The 21,798-nt window shown below is 47.6% G+C and overlaps 1 protein-coding gene across 10 annotated transcripts in view; it reads right to left on the bottom strand.

Moving 5' to 3' along the window:
- Window positions 1-20,472, bottom strand: part of FGL1 (fibrinogen like 1) — a 165,347-nt gene extending 144,875 nt beyond the window's left edge. For 3 of the 10 annotated variants that reach the window (XM_069744383.1, XM_069744384.1, XM_069744392.1), the window contains exons 1-2: window positions 20,314-20,470; window positions 18,298-18,382 (exon numbers count right to left, since the gene is read on the bottom strand). The gene's annotated coding sequence lies outside the window, so the exon portion shown is untranslated. Of the gene's footprint in view, window positions 1-18,297; window positions 18,383-20,313 lie in introns of all 10 variants that reach the window. The other 7 variants (XM_069744390.1, XM_069744391.1, XM_069744386.1 and 4 more) reach the window with 4 other exon arrangements.
- Window positions 20,473-21,798: the final 1,326 nt, after the last annotated feature.

Genomic DNA, 21,798 nt, shown 5'->3' with positions numbered 1-21,798 from the left:
CTGGATGTCTTCCTGGAGCAGAACAATATTGTATCATACAATTATTAGGTTCTGTAGAAGGACGTAGATCTGGGTATTTATTATGACGGAATATAGGCTGAACTGGATGGACAAATGTCTTTTTTCGGCCTTACTAACTATGTTACTATGTTACTATGTTACATTGTTCGGTGTTGGCTGGTCATCCTGGAATCTTTGGTACCAGAGAGTTAGTGGCTAGATCCTTTTGGTGGCCCTCTCTGTCACGGGATGTGCGTGCTTTTGTGCAGTCCTGTGGGATTTGTGCTCGGGCTAAGCCCTGCTGTTCTCGTGCCAGTGGGTTGCTTTTGCCCTTGCCGGTCCCGAAGAGGCCTTGGACACATATCTCTATGGATTTTATTTCTGACCTTCCCGTTTCTCAAAAGATGTCAGTCATTTGGGTGGTCTGTGATCGCTTTTCTAAGATGATCCATCTGGTACCCTTGTCTAAATTGCCTTCCTCCTCTGATTTGGTGCCTTTGTTCTTCCAGCATGTGGTTCGTTTGCATGGCATCCCAGAGAATATTGCTTCTGACAGAGGTTCCCAGTTTGTTTCGAGGTTTTGGCGAGCCTTTTGTGGTAGGATGGGCATTGACTTGTCTTTTTCCTCGGCTTTCCATCCTCAGACTAATGGCCAGACCGAGCGAACCAATCAGACCTTGGAAACATATCTGAGGTGCTTTGTTTCTGCTGATCAGGATGACTGGGTGTCCTTTTTGCCTTTGGCTGAGTTCGCCCTTAATAATCGGGCCAGCTCGGCTACCTTGGTTTCACCGTTTTTCTGCAATTCTGGGTTCCATCCTCGTTTCTCTTCTGGACAGGTTGAGTCTTCGGACTGTCCTGGTGTGGATACTGTGGTGGACAGGTTGCAGCAGATTTGGACTCAGGTAGTGGACAATTTGACCTTGTCCCAGGAGAAGGCTCAACTTTTTGCTAATCGCAGACGCCGTGTGGGTCCCCGACTTCGTGTTGGGGATCTGGTTTGGTTATCTTCTCGTCATATTCCTATGAAGGTTTCCTCTCCTAAGTTTAAACCTCGTTTTATTGGTCCGTATAGGATTTCTGAGGTTCTTAATCCTGTGTCTTTTCGTCTGACCCTTCCAGATTCTTTTTCCATACATAACGTATTCCATAGGTCATTGTTGCGGAGATACGTCACCTATGGTTCCATCTGTTGAGCCTCCTGCCCCGGTTTTGGTGGAGGGGGAATTGGAGTATATTGTGGAGAAGATTTTGGATTCTCGTGTTTCGAAACGGAAACTCCAGTATCTGGTTAAATGGAAGGGTTATGCTCAGGAGGATAATTCCTGGGTTTTTGCCTCTGATGTCCATGCTCCCGATCTTGTTCGTGCCTTTCATGTGGCTCATCCTGGTCGGCCTGAGGGCTCTGGTGAGGGTTCGGTGACCCCTCCTCAAGGGGGGGGTACTGTTGTGAATTCTGTGGCAGAGTTCACTCCTGTGGTCACAAGTGGTACTTCGGCTGATTCTCTCTGGGATCTTCCGTTTGTGGAGGAAAGTGGTACTGCAGCTTCTGAGTTTCCTCCCTCAGGTGATCTGGTGAGCTCGTTAGCTTCTTCTCTACTTAACTCCACCTGATGCTTTGATCTATGCTTCCTGTCAATGTTTCAGTGTGGGACTTGTTTTTTCCCTGGATCATTCCTGTGGCCTGCTGCTCTGCAAAGCTAAGTTTTGCTTATGTTATTTTGTTGCTATTTTTCTGTCCAGCTTGCTTTATTGGTTTTTCTCGCCTGCTGGAAGCTCTGAGACGCAGAGGGACCACCTCCGTACCGTTAGTCGGTGCGGAGGGTCTTTTTGTCCCCTCTGCGTGGTTTTTTATAGGTTTTTGTGCTGACCGCAAAGTTATCTTCCCTATCCTCGTTCTGTTCAGCTAGTCGGGCCTCACTTTGCTAAATCTGTTTCATCTCTATGTTTGTGTTTTCATCTTACTCACAGTCATTATATGTGGGGGGCTGCCTTTTCCTTTGGGGAATTTCTCTGAGGCAAGGTAGGCTTATTTTTCTATCTTCAGGATTAGCTAGTTTCTCAGGCTGTGACGAGGCGCCTAGGTTCTGGTCAGGAGCGCTCCACGGCTACCTTTAGTGTGGTTTGATAGGCTTAGGGATTGCGGTCGGCAGAGTTCCCACGTCTCAGAGCTTGTTCTATTATTTTGGGTAATTGTCAGTTCACTGTATGTGCTCTGACCTCCATGTCCATTGTGATTCTGAATTGCCTTTCATAACAAATTAGGTAAATTTGTGGGGCAAAACGAAAGGCCCTTTTCCAAAACACTCAGTTCAATCGTAGACAAAGTTACAGAGGAATTATTCACCACAAGAGTTCTTTCTGTCAATTGTTGAACCTCCGTCTCTCCTCTCCATTCCTCTGTTTCATTGTGGTGTTCCGTGTCACTCTCTGTCCTTGTGCTGACTTTGTTCCTTTTGTGTTTCCTACCCCCCCTCCGGTATTTCCTATGGCACAATAAAGTGTTTATTTCTTCACCTGGATTGGATGCTGTCCTTCACTTCTGAAACTTCAATACTAGAACATTGACTGGAGGCCAGGAGCAAAGCACTAGGTGGAGTTAAATAGAGCAGCACCTAACGACTTCACCACATCACTTGAGGAAGGAAACTCAGAAGCCGCAGTACCACTCGTGACCACAGGAGGGAGCTCTGCCACAGAATTCACAACAGTACCCCCCCCTTGAGGAGGGGTCACCGAACCCTCACCAGAGCCCCCAGGCCGACCAGGATGAGCCATATGAAAGGCACGAACAAGATCGGCAGCATGGACATCAGAGGCAAAGACCCAGGAATTATTTTCCTGACCATAACCCTTCCACTTAACCAGATACTGGAGTTTCCGTCTCAAAACACGAGAATCCAAAATCTTCTCCACAATATACTCCAACTCCCCCTCCACCAAAACCGGGGCAGGAGGATCAACAGATGGAACCATAGGTGCCACGTATCTCCGCAACAATGACCTATGTAATACGTTATGGATGGAAAAAGAATCTGGAAGGGTCAAACGAAAAGACACAGGATTAAGAACCTCAGAAATCCTATACGGACCAATGAAACGAGGCTTAAACTTAGGAGAGGAAACCTTCATAGGAATATGACGAGATGACAACCAAACCAAATCCCCAACACGAAGTCGGGGACCCACACAGCGTCTGCGATTAGTGAAACGTTGAGCCTTCTCCTGGGACAAGGTCAAATTATCCACTACATGAGTCCAAATCTGCTGTAACCTGTCCACCACCGTATCCACACCAGGACAGTCCGAAGACTCAACCTGCCCTGAAGAGAAACGAGGATGGAACCCAGAGTTGCAGAAAAACGGCGAAACCAAGGTAGCCGAGCTGGCCCGATTATTAAGGGCGAACTCAGCCAAAGGCAAGAAGGACACCCAATCATCCTGATCAGCAGAAACAAAGCATCTCAGATATGTTTCCAAGGTCTGATTGGTTCGTTCGGTCTGGCCATTAGTCTGAGGATGGAAAGCCGAGGAAAAAGACAAATCAATGCCCATCCTAGCACAAAAAGCTCACCAAAACCTCGAAACAAACTGGGAACCTCTGTCAGAAACGATGTTCTCTGGAATGCCATGTAAACGAACCACATGCTGGAAGAACAATGGCACCAAATCAGAGGAGGAAGGTAATTTAGACAAGGGTACCAAATGGATCATCTTAGAGAAGTGATCACAAACCACCCAAATGACCGACATTTATTGAGAGACGGGGAGATCCGAAATAAAATCCATAGAGATATGTGTCCAAGGCCTCTTCGGGACCGGCAAGGGCAAAAGCAACCCACTGGCACGAGAACAGCAGGGCTTAGCCCGAGCACAAATCCCACAGGACTGCACAAAAGAACGCACATCCCGCGACAGAGACGGCCACCAAAAGGATCTAGCCACTAACTCTCTGGTACCAAAGATTCCAGGATGACCAGCCAACACCGAACAATGAACCTCAGAGATAACTTTATTCGTCCACCTATCAGGGACAAACAGTTTCTCCGCTGGGCAACGATCAGGTTTATTAGCCTGAAATTTTTGCAGCACCCGCCGCAAATCAGGGGAGATGGCAGACAAAATTACTCCCTCTTTGAGAATACCTGCCGGCTCAGACAAACCCAGAGAGTCGGGCACAAAACTCCTAGACAGGGCATCCGCCTTCACATTTTTAGAGCCCGGAAAGGTACGAAACCACAAAGTCAAAACGGGAGAAAAACAGCGACCAACGAGCCTGTCTAGGATTCAACAGTTTGGCAGACTCAAGATAAGTCAAGTTCTTGTGATCAGTCAAGACCACCACGCGATGCTTAGCTCCTTCAAGCCAATGACGCCACTCCTTGAATGCCCACTTCATGGCCAGCAACTCTCGATTGCCAACATCATAATTTCGCTCAGCAGGCGAAAACTTCCTGGAAAAGAAGGCGCATGGTTTCATCACTGAGCAATCAGAACTTCTCTGCGACAAAACAGACCCCGCTCCAATTTCAGAAGCATCAACCTCGACCTGGAACGGAAGCGAAACATCTGGTTGACACAACACAGGGGCAGAAGAAAAACGACGCTTTAACTCTTGAAAAGCTTCCACAGCAGCAGAAGACCAATTGACCACATCAGCACCCTTCTTGGTCAAATCGGTCAATGGTTTAGCAATACTAGAAAAATTACAGATGAAGCGACGATAAAAATTAGCAAAGCCCAGGAACTTTTGCAGACTCTTCAGAGATGTCGGCTGAGTCCAATCATAGATGGCCTGGACCTTAACAGGGTCCATCTCGATAGTAGAAGGGGAAAAAATGAACCCCAAAAATGAAACCTTCTGAACACCAAAGAGACACTTTGATCCCTTCACAAACAAAGAATTAGCACGCAGGACCTGGAACACCATTCTGACCTGCTTCACATGAGACTCCCAATCATCCGAGAAGACCAAAATATCATCCAAGTATACAATCAGGAATTTATCCAGGTACTCTCGGAAGATGTCATGCATAAAGGACTGAAACACCGCTGGAGCATTGGCAAGTCCGAAAGGCATAACTAGGTACTCAAAATGGCCCTCGGGCGTATTAAATGCAGTTTTCCATTCATCGCCCCGCTTAATACGCACAAGATTATACGCACCACGAAGATCTATTTTGGTGAACCAACTAGCCCCCTTGATCCGAGCAAACAAATCAGATAGCAGCGGCAAGGGGTACTGAAATTTGACCGTGATTTTATTTAGAAGGCGGTAATCTATACAAGGTCTCAGCGAACCATCCTTCTTGGCCACAAAAAAGAACCCCGCTCCCAATGGCGACGATGACGGGCGAATATGACCCTTCTCCAAGGACTCCTTCACGTAACTCCGCATAGCGGCGTGCTCAGGTACAGATAAATTAAACAGTCGACCTTTAGGAAACTTACTACCAGGAATAAAATCGATAGCACAATCACAATCCCTATGCGGAGGTAGGGAATTGGACTTGGGCTCATCAAATACATCCCGGTAATCAGACAAGAACTCTGGGACCTCAGAAGGGGTGGATGACGAAATAGACAGAAATGGGACATCACCATGTACCCCCTGACAACTCCAGCTGGACACAGACATTGATTTCCAATCTAATACTGGGTTATGGACTTGTAGCCATAGCAACCCCAACACGACCACATCATGCAGATAATGCAACACCAGAAAGCGAATATCCTCCTGATGTGCAGGAGCCATGCACATGGTCAGCTGGGTCCAGTACTGAGGCTTTTTCTTGGCCAAAGGCGTAGCATCAATTCCTCTCAATGGAATCGGACACTGCAAGGGCTCCAAGAAAAACCCACAACGCCTAGCATACTCCAAGTCCATCAAATTCAGGGCAGCGCCTGAATCCACAAATGCCATGACAGAATAAGATGACAAAGAGCAGATCAAAGTAACGGACAAAAGAAATTTTGACTGTACCGTACCAATGGTGGCAGACCTAGCGAACTCCTTAGTGCGCTTAGGACAATCGGAGATAGCATGAGTGGAATCACCACAGTAGAAACACAGCCCATTCTGAAGTCTGTGTTCTTGCCGTTCAACTCTGGTCAAAGTCCTATCGCACTGCATAGGCTCAGGTTTATGCTCGGATAATACCGCCAAATGGTGCACAGATTTACGCTCACGCAAGCGTCGACCGATCTGAATGGCCAAAGACATAGACTCATTCAGACCAGCAGGCATAGGAAATCCCACCATGACATCCTTAAGGGCTTCAGAGAGACCCTTTCTGAAAATAGCTGCCAGCGCACCTTCATTCCATTGAGTGAGCACGGACCACTTTCTAAACTTCTGACAATAAATCTCTATCTCATCCTGACCCTGACACAGAGCCAGCAAATTTTTCTCTGCCTGATCCACCGAATTAGGTTCATCGTACAGTAATCCGAGCGCCAGGAAAAACGCATCAATATTACATAATGCAGGATCTCCTGGCGCACGGGAAAATGCCCAGTCTTGAGGGTCGCCACGTAATAAAGAAATAATGATCCTAACTTGTTGAACTGGGTCACCAGAGGAGCGAGGTTTCAAAGCCAGAAACAGTTTACAATTATTTTTGAAACTCAGAAATTTTGCTCTATCTCCAGAAAACAAATCAGGAATAGGAATTCTTGGTTCTAACATAGAATTCTGAACCACAAAGTCTTGAATATTTTGTACTCTTGCAGTGAGATGATCCACACATGAAGACAGACCTTTAATGTCCATCACTACACCTGTGTCCTGAACCACCCAAATGTCTAGGGGAAAAAAAAGGCAAAACACAGTGCAAAGAAAAAAAAATGGTCTCAGAACTTCTTTTTTCCCTCTATTGAGAAGCATTAGTACTTTGGGCCTCCAGTACTGTTATGATTAGGTAATTCAGAACCACAATGGACCTTGAAGTTCAGAGCACACAAAGTGACCTGACAATAACCAAAAGACATAGGACGAGCTCTGAGACGTGGGAACTCTGCTGACCGCAATCCCTAATCCTATCCAACCACACTAGAGGCAGCCGTGGATTGCGCCTAACGCTCCCTATGCAACTCGGCACAGCCTGAGAAACTAGCTAGGCCTAAGAAAGAAAAACAAGCCTACCTTGCCTCAGAGAAATACCCCAAAGGAAAAGGCAGCCCCCCACATATAATGACTGTGAGTAGAGATGAAAATACAAATGCAGAGATGAAATAGATTTAGCAAAGTGAGGCCCAACTTACTGAACAGACCGAATATAGGAAAGATAACTTTGCGGTCAACACAAAACCCTACAAACAACCACGCAGAGGGGCAAAAAGACCCTCCGCACCGACTAACGGTACGGAGGTGCTCCCTCTGCGTCCCAGAGCTTCCAGCAAGCAAGAAAAACCAATTAAGCAAGCTGGACAGAAAAAATAGCAAAACAAAAATAACACAAGCAAAACTTAGCTTATGCAGAGCAGACGGCCACAGGAACGATCCAGGAGGAAGCAAGACCAATACTAGAACATTGACTGGAGGCCAGGAGCAAAGCACTAGGTGGAGTTAAATAGAGCAGCACCTAACGACTTCACCACATCACCTGAGGAAGGAAACTCAGAAGCCGCAGTACCACTCGTGACCACAGGAGGGAGCTCTGCCACAGAAATCACAACAGTACCCCCCCCTTGAGGAGGGGTCACCGAACCCTCACCAGAGCCCCCAGGCCGACCAGGATGAGCCATATGAAAGGCACAAACAAGATCGCCAGCATGGACATCAGAGGCAAAGACCCAGGAATTATCTTCCTGACCATAACCCTTCCACTTAACCAGATACTGGAGTTTCCGTCTCGAAACACGAGAATCCAAAATCTTCTCCACAATATACTCCAACTCCCCCTCCACCAAAACCGGGGCAGGAGGATCAACAGATGGAACCATAGGTGCCACGTATCTCCGCAACAATGACCTATGGAATACGTTATGGATGGAAAAAGAATCTGGAAGGGTCAAACGAAAAGACACAGGATTAAGAACCTCAGAAATCCTATACGGACCAATGAAACGAGGCTTAAACTTAGGAGAGGAAACCTTCATAGGAATATGACGAGATGACAACCAAACCAAATCCCCAACACGAAGTCGGGGACCCACACACACTCTGCCACAGAATTCACAACACAGTACCTCGGGTTGCAGCCATTTCTTTGTCAAATAGATCAGGTCGAACATCTGAGACCACGCCGGTTTATCTTGCTGGTATGTCCACTGATGTACCCTCTGTGCCCGGATAGCCGTCGTCACACCCAGCCGGGCCAGGATCTCAGCTTTCAGCTTCTCAAAGTCCTGAGCGACCTCCGGGTCCAAATCATGGTAAGCTTTCTGGGCCTCGCCGGAGAGAAACGGGGCAATCAAATCGGCCCATCGTGCCTTCGGCCACTTCTCTCTCAATGCCGTCCGCTCAAACGTTGTCAGGTATGCCTCGACGTCATCTTCTGCAGTCAGCTTTTGCCAGTATCGACTCACATGGATCCTTCTGGACTCTGCTTCCGGGTCAGCGTCAGGCATGCTCACCAGGCGCTGCGCCACCTGTTGGAGAAGTTGGCGGTCTGCAACCGTCATGTCCACTAACTCCTTCAGCTGTGCGGCCATCAAGCGATTAGCTTCGTGCTATGCGGCAGTGGCCTGCTGCTGTACGGCAGTGGACTGTACTAAGGCTTTCACCACGTCTTCCATGCTGTCGCCTGTGCCACGGTATGCCCGCATTCTCCACAACAATGTGACAAAACACTCTGGGATTGCCTTTGCTGGGGTCAAAGGTCACGTGGTTTGTGCATTGAATCTGAGGCGTACAGCAGGTTTTCTGAGCAGGCTGACCTCAGGTCAGATTTATTAACGTGAAAGCAACATGAACAAAACAAAACATAAAAATAAATCCTAGCCTGTCCGGCACTAACTAAACAAATACGTTGCTATCTCAACAACTGGGGGGCTTCTCCCACCCAGCTAACATCACACAGATCTTGAGCACAGCTCTCACTCACGTTTGTCACACACAGGCAGGCAATCTGTGTGCCCCAGGCTGACCAGCTGGAAACCCCCAGCTGGTCATCTTTTATTCCTGCACTTATTAACCCATTAGCACCCTGAAGATACTGAGTGGCCTAATTCACATAGGACAAACACCTGGGCGAGATATACCTGCCTCCAACTACCACACCAGCATGAGTCTTACAGTACCCAGAACAGGGGATCCTGTGATTAGAGGGCTATGACCAGCCGATCAAGCCATAAGTAGGGCTAGAGAGAAAGAGACAGACGCGGTATCCGCCGCAGATTGTCCGCATTCCGGGGGTTTCACTGGGCATCCCAGGTCTGCACTGGCCTAGGAAGGGAGTAGATGAATCTGTCCATACTTACTCGCTTGACCATCTGGACTGGGGTTGAGGACTCCAGCTGCAACTACTTCTGTTCCAGATGTAGGTCGAACAATTGGGAGTGAGGGGGATTGTTAGAGTAATATGAACAGTGGTGAATCCTTTGGGTCCTGTGAGGCAGTGACTCGTGTCACAGGTAGGGGTCGCTGTGTATTCTCCCCAGGTTGTGAATGGAGACAGATATGCATGGCAGTCATATATTTCCGGTCCGGGTTTTCCGTGTGGCTGAAAGCCACAGGTTTGTTTGTTAAAAACCCTGCAGTAAGGGGTATGGGTGTCAGGTGCAATGTCAGTGTCAGTCTGGTATGGGCTGGTGTAAGTATTCGGACAGAAATCCGAGAGTGGACCCTCTGGGTCGTGACTCCAGAGCCCCCGGGGTCGAGCGGACCAGATGGAATCACCCCCTATACAGGGAGTGTTAGGAGCAGGACCTCGGGGGAATGGAGACACAACAGCTAGAGCCAAAGGGACGACCCAAAATAAAGAAGGAAACCACAGGCTATAAGGATGGCAGGGAATAATAGGAAACAAGACTTAACTGAAAGAATGTCTGGAACATGGAACGGCAGGACTCAGCAGGAACACGGACCGGCAGGATACAACAGGAACACGGACTGACGGGATACAGCAGGAACACGGACAGGCAGGATACAGCAGGAACACGGACTGGCAGGACACAGCAGGAACACGGACTGGCAGGATACAGCAGGAACACGGACTGGCAGAATACAGCAGGAACACGGACTGGCAGTACACAGCAGGAACACGGACTGGCAGGATACAGCAGGAACACGGACTGGCAGAATACAGCAGGAACACGGACAGGCAGGATACAGCAGGAACACGGACTGGCAGAATACAGCAGGAACACGGACTGGGAGGATACAGCAGGAACACGGACTGGCAGGATACAGCAGGAACACGGAACACGGACTGGCAGGATACAACAGGAACACGGACTGGCAGGATACAGAGACAAAGCAAGGACTGGGCTGAGAAAAGACACTGGTACAGGGGAGCCTAGGGCATAGGGACACTGACGGCAGACAGTGCACCTACAAAGCAAAGGCGTCTTACCTAGGAAGACGCTGGGAAGAAATACCCAATGGGCGCCGCCATGTTGGGGCGGAGCCACCGGGTCGCGACCTCCCAGAAGGCTCAGCGACGGGGGAGACGCGACCGCGCATGCGCGAAGAGACCAGACGCCGAGAGCCGGCGAAGGAGGAGGCAGAGCGGCGCGGGACAGGATCGTGAGCGCGCCGAGGGATGGGAGAAGCCGGGTAAGTATGTGCGGGCGTGACAGTACCCCCCTCCTTAGTCCCCCTCCTTTTAAGGCTAGAAAGGAATCTTTTCTTGATAAGGGGAGCGTTGATGTTCTCTCGGGGCTCCCAGGACCTCTCCTCAAGGCCAAATCCCTCCCAATCAATCAAAAAATAAGTTTTACCCCTAACTACTTTTTTGGCAAGAATATCTTTAACATTAAAGATTCCATCAGAAGTACAGAGCTGAGGAGAGGAAGAGGTAGCGGAGTGAAAACAATTAAAGACTGCGGGTTTAAGAAGAGACACATGGAAGGCATTGGGGATGCGCAAAGAGGCAGGTAGCTTCAACTTATAAGAGACATCATTAATGCGACTCAAGATAGGAAAAGGACCAATGTAGCGAGGACCCAGTTTGTAAGAGGGAATTTTAAGCTTGATATAGCGAGAGGAGAGCCAAACTTTATCACCCGGAGAATATGGCGGAGCATCCAAACGCTTCTTGTCAGCAAACCTTTTCATATTAAGGCTAGCTTTCTCAAGAGCCACTTTGGTCTCATTCCAAATCGTAGAGAATTCCCGGGACAAGAAATCCGCTGCCGGTACCCCCGAGGAAAGAGAAACAGGAAGAGGAATGTTCGGATGTTGACCATAGACTACGAAAAAGGGAGATTTGGAGGACGACTCGCTGGGAAGATTGTTGTAAGAGAATTCAGCCCAAGGGAGAAGAGAGACCCAGTCATCTTGGTGTGCATTGGTGAAGTGTCGCAGATATGTAGTCAGAACTTGATTAACTCGCTCCACTTGTCCGTTGGACTGAGGGTGATAGGCGGAAGAGAAGTCCAAGTTAACCTTTAATAGACTGCAGAGAGCTCTCCAAAAACGTGAGGTAAATTGTACTCCACGGTCTGAGACAATATGATGTGGAAAACCATGAAGACGGAAGACTTGGTGTAAAAAGATCTTTGCCAACTCAGGAGCGGAAGGCAGACCAGGCAAAGCGATGAAGTGAGCCATTTTAGAGAACCGATCTACAACAACCAAGATGACAGAGCAATTCAAGGAAGAAGGTAGATCAGTAATGAAGTGCATAGCGATATGACTCCATGGAACGGAAGGCACAGGCAGAGGATGCAGGAGACCAGAGGGAAGCTGCCTAGGGACTTTATTTTTAGCACAAGAAGGACAAGAAGCGATGAATTTGGTGACGTCTTGACGGAGAGATGGCCACCAGTAGTGCCGAGAGATAAGAGACAGTGTCTTCTTGACTCCTACATGTCCTGCAATTTTGGAGGAGTGACCCCAACGTAAAACTCTCTTCTTGTCTTGATTAGCCACAAGAGTCTTGCCAGGAGGAGTAGGAATCACTCTTAGAGGAGCAAGAGTGACGATCCTCGCAGGATCAATGATGTGAGCCGGAGAATCCTCCATGTCCTGAGGTTGAAAGGATCTCGAAAGAGCATCTGCTTTGACATTCTTATTTCCAGGTCGGAAATGAAGTTCAAACTCAAATCGTCCGAAGAATAAAGACCATCTGGCTTGTCGTGGATTTAGTCTTTGGGCAGACTGAATATAGGCCAGATTCTTGTGGTCAGTGTAAATGATGAATGGATGAAGAGACCCTTCAAGAAGATAACGCCATTCTTCCAAGGCTAGCTTGATAGCCAATAGCTCCTTATCCCCTATAGAGTAGTTACGCTCAGGAGCGGAAAAAGTTTTAGAAAAGAAACCACAGGTCACCAAACGTCCGGACGAAGATCTTTGCAAAAGTACTGCTCCAGCTCCAATAGAAGATGCGTCGACCTCAAGGACAAACGGTCTATTAGCATCAGGACGATGAAGCACAGGGGCCGTAGCGAAACTTTGTTTAAGGGACAAAAAAGACTCTTCAGCCTCAGGGGTCCAAAGGCTGGAATTGACTCCCTTGCGAACTAGGGCAGAGATAGGCTTGGTCATGGAAGAAAAATGAGGAATAAATTGTCTATAGTAGTTGGCAAAGCCAAGAAAACGTTGGATTGCTTTTGTTCCAAGAGGACGAGGCCAATTCAGGACAGCAGAAACCTTCTCTGGATCCATCTCTAAGCCAGATCTTGAGACAATATACCCAAGGAAGGGAAGAGAGGACTGTTCAAAGACGCACTTTTCAATCTTAGCGAACAGATGATTCTCTCTTAGCCTTTGCAGGACTCGGCGGACATCTCGCCTGTGAGTGGAGAGATCCGGAGAGAAGATGAGGATGTCGTCAAGGTAAACCACGACTGAGGAGTAGAGAAGATCCCGAAATACATCGTTCACAAATTCCTGGAAAACCGCGGGGGCGTTGCAGAGACCAAATGGCATAACCAAGAATTCGTAGTGACCGTCACGAGTATTGAAGGCGGTCTTCCACTCATCGCCTGCACGAATACGAACCAGATTGTATGCGCCACGTAGATCTAATTTGGTAAAGATTTGCGCACCCCGAAGACGGTCGAAGAGTTCCGGAATGAGTGGCAGAGGATATTTGTTCTTCACCGTGATGTTGTTTAGGCCTCGATAATCAATGCAGGGACGGAGGGAACCGTCTTTCATCTTCACGAAAAAAAACCCTGCTCCGGCCGGAGAAGAAGACTTGCGGATGAAACCTTTAGCAAGATTTTCTTGAATGTACTCAGACATAGCTTGAGTCTCAGCAGGAGAGAGAGGATAGATTCTGCCCCTGGGCGGGTTAGTTCCAGGCACGAGATCTATGGGACAATCATAGAGATGGTGAGGCGGAAGCTCCTCAGCCTCCTTCTTGTTGAAGACATCAGAAAAAGCGCTGTAGACAGAGGGTAAGGCGGGAAAGGAAGAAGAAGGAGAAGAATTAGAGGAATATCCCACAGGACGCACCGGCAGCAGACAACGTTCCCGACAAAGCTCACCCCAGCGCAAGATATTACCATTGCGCCAATCTAAAATGGGCTCGTGGCTCCGTAACCAAGGAAGACCTAAGAGCATAGGATGAGACAGACCCGCTAAAACATAAAATGCAATTCTCTCCTTGTGCAGAGCCCCAACCTGAAGTTCCACCTCAAGTGTCACTTGAGTAATGGTCTCCTGTAAAGGTTTACCATCCACAGATGCTACAATCACAGGAGCCTCTAAGGTTCTGACTGGAACGGAGAATTTCAAAACCTCTTCCAACCTGATAAAATTCCCTGCAGCGCCCGAATCCACATACGCATCCAGAGAAACGCCCTTGCCCGCAATATGCAAAAGAACGGACAAAGTAAGGGGTTGAGAGGAATCACACACACCTAGGGAGGCCTCTCTTACCTGACCTAGGCGGAGGAGTTTTCCGGACGTTCAGGGCAAGAGCGCAATAAATGAGCAGCACTTCCGCAGTAAAAACATAACCCCTGAGTGCGCCTCTCTTTACGACGTTGTTCCGACATTTTAAGACGGTCCACTTGCATAGGTTCCGGTGCGGACGCCTGAGAGGAGGTTCTAGGCTGTGGACTGAGTGGCTTACGGGTGGCAGAAGAAGGACGAAGAGACCTCCGCTCGCGAGCGCGTTCTTGGAACCGAAGGTCAATACGGGTCGCTAAGGAAATTAATTCCTCCAAAACCGTAGGGGTGTCCCGACCAGCTAACTCATCCTTTATGCGCCCAGAGAGACCCCGCCAGAAAGCACCCACCAACGCCTCATTGTTCCAGCTCAAGTCAGAGGAGAGGGTGCGGAACTGAATAGCGTACTGGCCTACGGATAACGATCCCTGATGGAGAGAGAATAGGGCTTCAGTTGTAGAGGCCAGTCGTCCAGGTTCGTCAAAGACAAGACGGAAAGTCTCCAAAAATTCAGACAACCGGGAGACTAGGGGATCGTCTCGCTCCCAGAGTGGATTAACCCATGCCAAGACGTCACCCTCTAGATGGGAAATCAAAAACGCAACTTTGGACCGATCCGTCGGGTAATGCTGGGGCAGAAGCTCAAAGTGAAGACGGCATTGGTTTAGAAATCCTCGGCAGGACTTAGGATCCCCATTGTACCGAGGCGGTTTAGCCAAGCGGGGTGGAGGGTGGGAAGCAGGAGCAGACGTAGAAGCGGCTGTCTGGATGGAAAGCAGCCGATCGTCAATAGAAGACATATAACTAAGTATATGGGCCTGGGTGTCACGCTGCTGAGCTAACTCTTGCTGTAAGCCAATGAGTAGAGCGGCGTTGCCAGGATCGGAGGACTGGAGCGTGGACAAACGAGAATCCATAGTCTTCATAAAGGACATCATACGGGACTGATTCTCCCACAAAAAGAGTAGCTCTTTTTGCGTAGCAGAGGCCCCAGCGGGGTCCATGGCCTTTGCTTCCTGTAAGTATTCGGACAGAAATCCGAGAGTGGACCCTCTGGGTCGTGACTCCAGAGCCCCCGGGGTCGAGCGGACCAGATGGAATCACTCCCTATACAGGGAGTGTTAGGAGCAGGACCTCGGGGGAATGGAGACACAACAGCTAGAGCCAAAGGGACGACCCAAAATAAAGAAGGAAACCACAGGCTATAAGGATGGCAGGGAATAATAGGAAAACAAGACTTAACTGAAAGAATGTCTGGAACACGAAACGGCAGGACTCAGCAGGAACACGGACCGGCAGGATACAACAGGAACACGGACTGACGGGATACAGCAGGAACACGGACAGGCAGGACACAGCAGGAACACGGACTGGCAGGATACAGCAGGAACACGGACTGGCAGGATACAGCAGGAACACGGACTGGCAGAATACAGCAGGAACACGGACTGGCAGGACACAGCAGGAACACGGACTGGCAGGATACAGCAGGAACACGGACTGGCAGAATACAGCAGGAACACGGACAGGCAGGATACAGCAGGAACACGGACTGACGGGATACAGCAGGAACACGGACAGGCAGGACACAGCAGGAACACGGACTGGCAGGATACAGCAGGAACACGGACTGGCAGGATACAGCAGGAACACGGACTGGCAGAATACAGCAGGAACACGGACTGGCAGGACACAGCAGGAACACGGACTGGCAGGATACAGCAGGAACACGGACTGGCAGAATACAGCAGGAACACGGACAGGCAGGATACAGCAGGAACACGGACTGGCAGAATACAGCAGGAACACGGACTGGGAGGATACAGCAGGAACACGGACTGGCAGGATACAGCAGGAACACGGACTGGCAGGATACAACAGGAACACGGACTGGCAGGATACAGAGACAAAGCAAGGACTGGGCTGAGAAAAGACACTGGTACAGGGGAGCCTAGGGCATAGGGACACTGACGGCAGACAGTGCACCTACAAAGCAAAGGTGTCTTACCTAGGAAGACGCCGGGAAGAAATACCCGATGGGCGCCGCCATGTTGGGGCGGAGCCACCGGGTCGCGACCTCCCAGAAGGCTCAGCGAAGGGGGAGACGCGACCGCGCATGCGCGAAGAGACCAGACGCCGAGAGCCGGCAAAGGAGGAGGCAGAGCGGCGCGGGACAGGATCGTGAGCGCGCCGAGGGATGGGAGAAGCCGGGTAAGTATGTGCGGGCGTGACAGCTGGTATGCAGAGCACAGGCCTGCAGAGCGCTGGCTGTGTGTGTGAAGCAGCACAGGCCAGCGGAGCAAGCAGCTATGGCAGCTGAATAGCCTGGCAACCGCAGCGTACGCAGCGATGCAAGTTGTCCATGGTGGCTGGTCTCGGATGTGGACAGTCCTGTGCCCGGAGGTGAACCGGAGGTGGATGTCCTGTGCCCGAAAGAGTCAGATATGGACAGTCCTGTGCCCGGAGGTGCATCAGAGGTGGATGTCATGTGCCCGAAAGTGGACTGGCATGTGTAACGATAGCAAACAGGTGCTATCCGGAGGATATCGTGGGCTGTGTAAGGCTGTGTGAGTAAAGAGTCTGTGATACAGCGGTGCAGGACACCCACGGGAACTAGTCAGAGGAGGACTGGCGTGCGTAGTGTCTGCAACATGTGAAGCTGTGTTTGGAGACTGTAATATGGCGTGCGGTCGTCCCACGGATACTGGACAAGGAGAGATCCGGTGTGTTTAGGGACTGCAATCTGAGGGCCATTTGATGTGTAGTGCTATGAAACGGCCACTGAGACGAGATGCAACTGTGTGCATTGAACTTTGATGACGTGTATTATAAAATGCACCTTTATGTGTGAAGTAACACATTAAAGAGACTTTTGTGTTTGAACTTTGTGGGTCACTGCCTCTTCACTACGTACGGTGCTACCGCAGCATTACAGTCCTAACAGACATAGTCACCCCTGAGCGTGCCAGTATCTCAGTTTTTAATTTGGTATACTCCTGTGCATCCTGTAAGGCCGGGTCATAATAAGACTTTTGGGGTTCACTAGTTAAATAGGGGGCCAGCATCTCCGCCCACTGCTCCAGCGGCAGCTTATCCCACTCTGCTATCCTTTCAAATACAGTAAAAAATGCCTCAACATCATCAACTGGGGTCTTACCGCCTTCCGGACGTATGAGCCACCACCTAGACTAGGACAATCTCTTTTATATAATTATTTCTTTTACAATATGATGTCAGCTATTAATTACAACTGGGGCCTGCTGATGATGGTGCTGGTACAGCTTTATTGTCTGCACCTGTAATGTGGCGCAAGGCTGTAGCTCTGGACGAGGTTCTCGTCTCTTACCTCTCAGCACATTACATGAAGAAGGAGGCCGTGGCTACGCTCTTGCAGGCAGCATGTTACCGACGGCTTTGTTGGCCAAGACCAGATGTTGAGGTCTTCAATGAGGGAGACCACCAGTCGAAGATAAACTTTTTAGTCAATCATAACTTTGTGAGGATTATGTACAGTAAGTAGACGGTACACGTTATCAACATTTCGTTCACAAACCTAAGCATTTTCCCACCCAGTCTCAATTCCTTTCTCGTTACTCGTTTGTTCTCTGTCTCCATTGTTTCACTATCCTTCACCACAACCCAGCTCAGTATTACAGTCCAGTTAGCAAAAATCCTATTCTGACTCTGTGTTTCCAAATCTTCTTCCACTCAAATTAACTATGTTTCCAGTATGGCAGGTCCTTAGGATCTCTACTACTAACACCTTGGAACTCCAGCCAGGGGCAATCCGTTTGTCTCACGTTCTCTGTCCCGTCTTGGCGCATTACCTTTCTGAGCTATAAACTCGGGGCAGTACTGCTAGGCTTCCTCCCACAGGGCCCATCTCCGGTTGAACACTCTATGCTACTGTCAGTTTTTCTTTCCTCTTTACTCCCGTTTACGCTACCCATAGTCTCGGTCCCTCCTCACTTCAGGACACCCAAATTATGCAGCACTGGTTACTGTCCAGACCTTATGTCTGCTTCAGATGCGCACTGGGCCGTGTTCTTCAAGAGGGAACGTGGGCAGAATGTTCATCTCCTTACACACCATCACCACAAGGATTAAATGGGTTTTCAAGCCTGGACAACCCCTTTTAGGACATAATCATCATATTACTAAGGTAATATAACATCTAAATCATCAAGATAGTTAAGGCTTACAAACTTGAAGATCTATTAACAATTCTCAATCCATCCATGACAAATGTACAAAACAGTGCTGCAACGACAGGAATCAAATTCACTTACCCCTGCCACACTTTGCTGCTGTTTCTTACTCCTCGTTTGTTACTCCTTCTGTTGGTTTTTCTATGTTCTGTTCAGTTAAGCAGCACTGTAACACAGATCTGCTATGAGTCAGGGGCCAAGAATGTTTTGGATTATCCAAATTTACAGGGAATACAATAAAAGCAGAACGGGAATCGGACGTTCCAAAATGTGCGACAAGAACGAGTAACCAAATCAAATTAAACCATAGATCAAATGCATGCATGAAATTAGGAGAGGTGGCATAACTATGGTGAAAGGGTTGGGAGGCTGTACAGTGGTCACTTTGCTCTCTTGTCGTTTTAACCCTTTGATGCCTGTCATGCAGATGCTCTTATAGTTCTATTAACTCGTGACAGCAGTGCTTTAAAGAGAACTTGTCTATTTTTTCTTGTTGATGTGTAAGTGTATGATCCATAATTACAGTTTTTTTCTTCCAAAAATGTAGTTTATTTCTAAAATATCAATAATAAAAGTCTACATTTTACACTAATTAGTAAATCTATCAGGGCAAGAGACTTTGCCAGCAGCCATTCTTGCCCTAGGTCTTGAAAAATGAGCTAATTTCTTTTTTGACATTCTATTTGTTTGTTCAGTTTTGAGGAACAGAAAAATGAAATAAATGTAAAAAATCGGAAGCAGAAGGACACCATGGATGATAATGGGGTTCGTCTGGTTCCCATTTAGTGTCAGTTTTTAGAACAGTAGAAAAAGGGCAGAATGCAGAACTCCATCTTCCTTTTGGAAAATGGTCACAAAACAACCCAGACGGATCCCATAATAATCGATAGGATCAGTTATGCAACTGATCTGTTTTTAACATTAATTCCGTTTGTGTATTCCTAAATGACAAATACATCTGTGTTATTTTTTTTTTTTTTAGAAAAAAAGATCAATTATTTTTCCCCAGAAAGAGCACTACTCTTGTTCATGAATTTTACCTGGTCTTGCAGCTTAGGGTTAAATGGGAATCTGTCAACAGTTTTTTACTATGTTATCTGAGATCAGCACCGTATTGGACAGCTTGGTGTAGTTTTGATAAACTCACAATTTTTCTCTGCTGTGGATGTAGCAGTACTATGAATGCTGAGCTGTCTGTAACCCCGCCCACACCACTGTGCACACTGTACATTTTCATCAAGCAGCCAATCACTGATGGGGCGGGGTTACACAGATGAACTGGACTGTCTGGCATGTGACACCTAGTCCTGCAGTGATAATCTCCTGCTGATAAAACACTGAAAATATTCAAACTATAGCAAGCTGCTGAGCCAGTGACACATCTCTGGAATCAGATTTGCTGCCACTACATTTTGCTCCTCTCAGCATACTGTAATAGCAAAATCCTGCTGACAGATTTATTTTAACCTTGTGCGTCCATTATTTATCTGAATAAGCACAAAAAATACTGATGTGAAAAATATTAGGATATAAATATATAAAAATAAATATTAACCTGTCCTTAGTAAACAGTTAATAAACAAATGAAAGGCTTTGTTTCATGTCTTTCATGCCACCTACCTAGTTCTTGATAGTTTCTAAAAAGTGTCTAAATTCCAAAAGTGCAGAAAAAAGTAAATCACGACATGAACCTATCATTTCATCCATTTAGCAACAGAATTCTCATGTGTTCTTCCTAGTGGTTCTCCCTTGGTGTGTGTAAAGCACATGTGGACTAAAATGATAGGAACCAACAAAAGTTATGCAAGTTACACAGTAGTACAAACTGCCCATGTAAGAGCGCATTCACACTGCATCTTCATTAGGGTCGCATGATTTCCTGATGTATTTTTCCAACAGATAGCCTTTGCTCTATGCCAATAAATGGGCTTTATATGGCATTTCTCTACCATAGATTCCCATATATAAATATAAATATTTATATATATTTCTTGTGTCTGTATAGAATAATCATACGGCAAACATGTGACAAATGCAGCAGCAAGTCGGGTTTGCAGAATTGGATGATATTGGAAATATAAGTCACATCATACTTACATGTTTGTGGTGTCTGCTCATATAGTAACACGCGCATCCAGCCTGCCGTTATGATCAGCACATCCTCGGTCTTAGCTCTCACAAGAAATAATAACAGTAACAGATCACGAAACGATCTGCGTCTTCCCCGTAATGGAGATCTATGGGATGGTTTAAGGGCTCAGGCATCCTGTTATGCAATATTTGCCTCGTGCAGCCAAGACAGATGAAATAACAGAATCCAAGAAGATTAAAATGCCGCTGAGAATTGAGGCCTCCTAGTGTTGTGAAACATGATCAGAAAGTGAATGCAATCCGCGTGTGCTGAAAAGGAAACATTTCTGTGTTCTAACTATTTTGCCGATTCCTAATCTTTATCTATCAGATATCTATCCCCTATTATGTGATTGATATGTTAAGCCTCTTGTTGGGCCAAGTTCTAAATATATGGTGAGCCCCCATGTGATCATTTCATACTGCGTGCAGGACAACCTCTTTACAACTTTGACCCCAGCCATTAACTTTCCTCAAATTGTCTTCTTGATATCCCCTATTGGAGACAGCTGACAATGACATATCATATTTTTTAGAAAGTCAAATAAAGATAACTAACAGAGGAGCTCAGGCAGACATTATGGAGGTCATATGTTGGTTTCTGCTGTCAGAACATGTAAGCATACAATACAAGAACATTTCCAAAAAAAGTCATTGGACCTTCTCCCAGTGTCAATAAACATGCTTGGCCAGTTTGAACAACTGTAATGGCCACTGCAGATCTAATATAAACTACATGGACAAAAGGAGTCCTTAATCATTAATTTCAGCTTTTCTTTTATTCAGTCCAAGAAGCTTTATGGTATGGGTTTCCATGATCAAGCAGCTCCATTTGTGTCGGCACACCTGGTGAGGTGGATTCTCCAAGCCTGGGGTCCGGGTGGGCAGACGGGCCACAGACATTGGTACAGAAGGCAGGTAAGGCATGTGGGAAACAAGGACTAGAAGCAATGTAGGTTGCAGAAAGTACACAGGACACCGGAAAGTAGGTATGAAGCAGATACTAGACACACTGGAGGCCGCAGGACACAGGAAAACTAAGAGTATTAATACCAAGACACAGGTATGTCCTGGTGGGCCTGATATGGGCCTAAGCAGGTAATCACATGGGAGCATGCCGGCCCACTTCATGGAACAAAGCAGAGAGCACTGGGAATATGAGGTGATGAAGCCCTGCCAAACTGGGGCAGATGTGGGACAGCATGCAAGCCTTACATCACAGATGGAGTGTCGAGAAGTTCACTGCCACTAGAATCTGTAACAGTGGAAATGTGGTTTGTAGGTTGTCAAACACACTTCTCTACATGGCAGTCTGGGTTTGGTAAGAGCCAGGAGAGCGTTGCCTGAACAACTGTAAACTTTGTTAGAAGATGGGTAATGCTATCTGGGTTGGCCTAGGGTTTTTCAGGGGTTGGCATGTTCCCGTTATTTCCAGCAAACAGTGGAAACCAT

The sequence above is a fragment of the Ranitomeya imitator genome, chromosome 1 (assembly GCF_032444005.1).
Source record: "Ranitomeya imitator isolate aRanImi1 chromosome 1, aRanImi1.pri, whole genome shotgun sequence".
Taxonomy (NCBI): Eukaryota; Metazoa; Chordata; class Amphibia; order Anura; family Dendrobatidae; genus Ranitomeya; species Ranitomeya imitator.
Note: the sequence above shows the minus strand (reverse complement) of the source record. Positions and strands in the feature narration are given on the sequence as shown.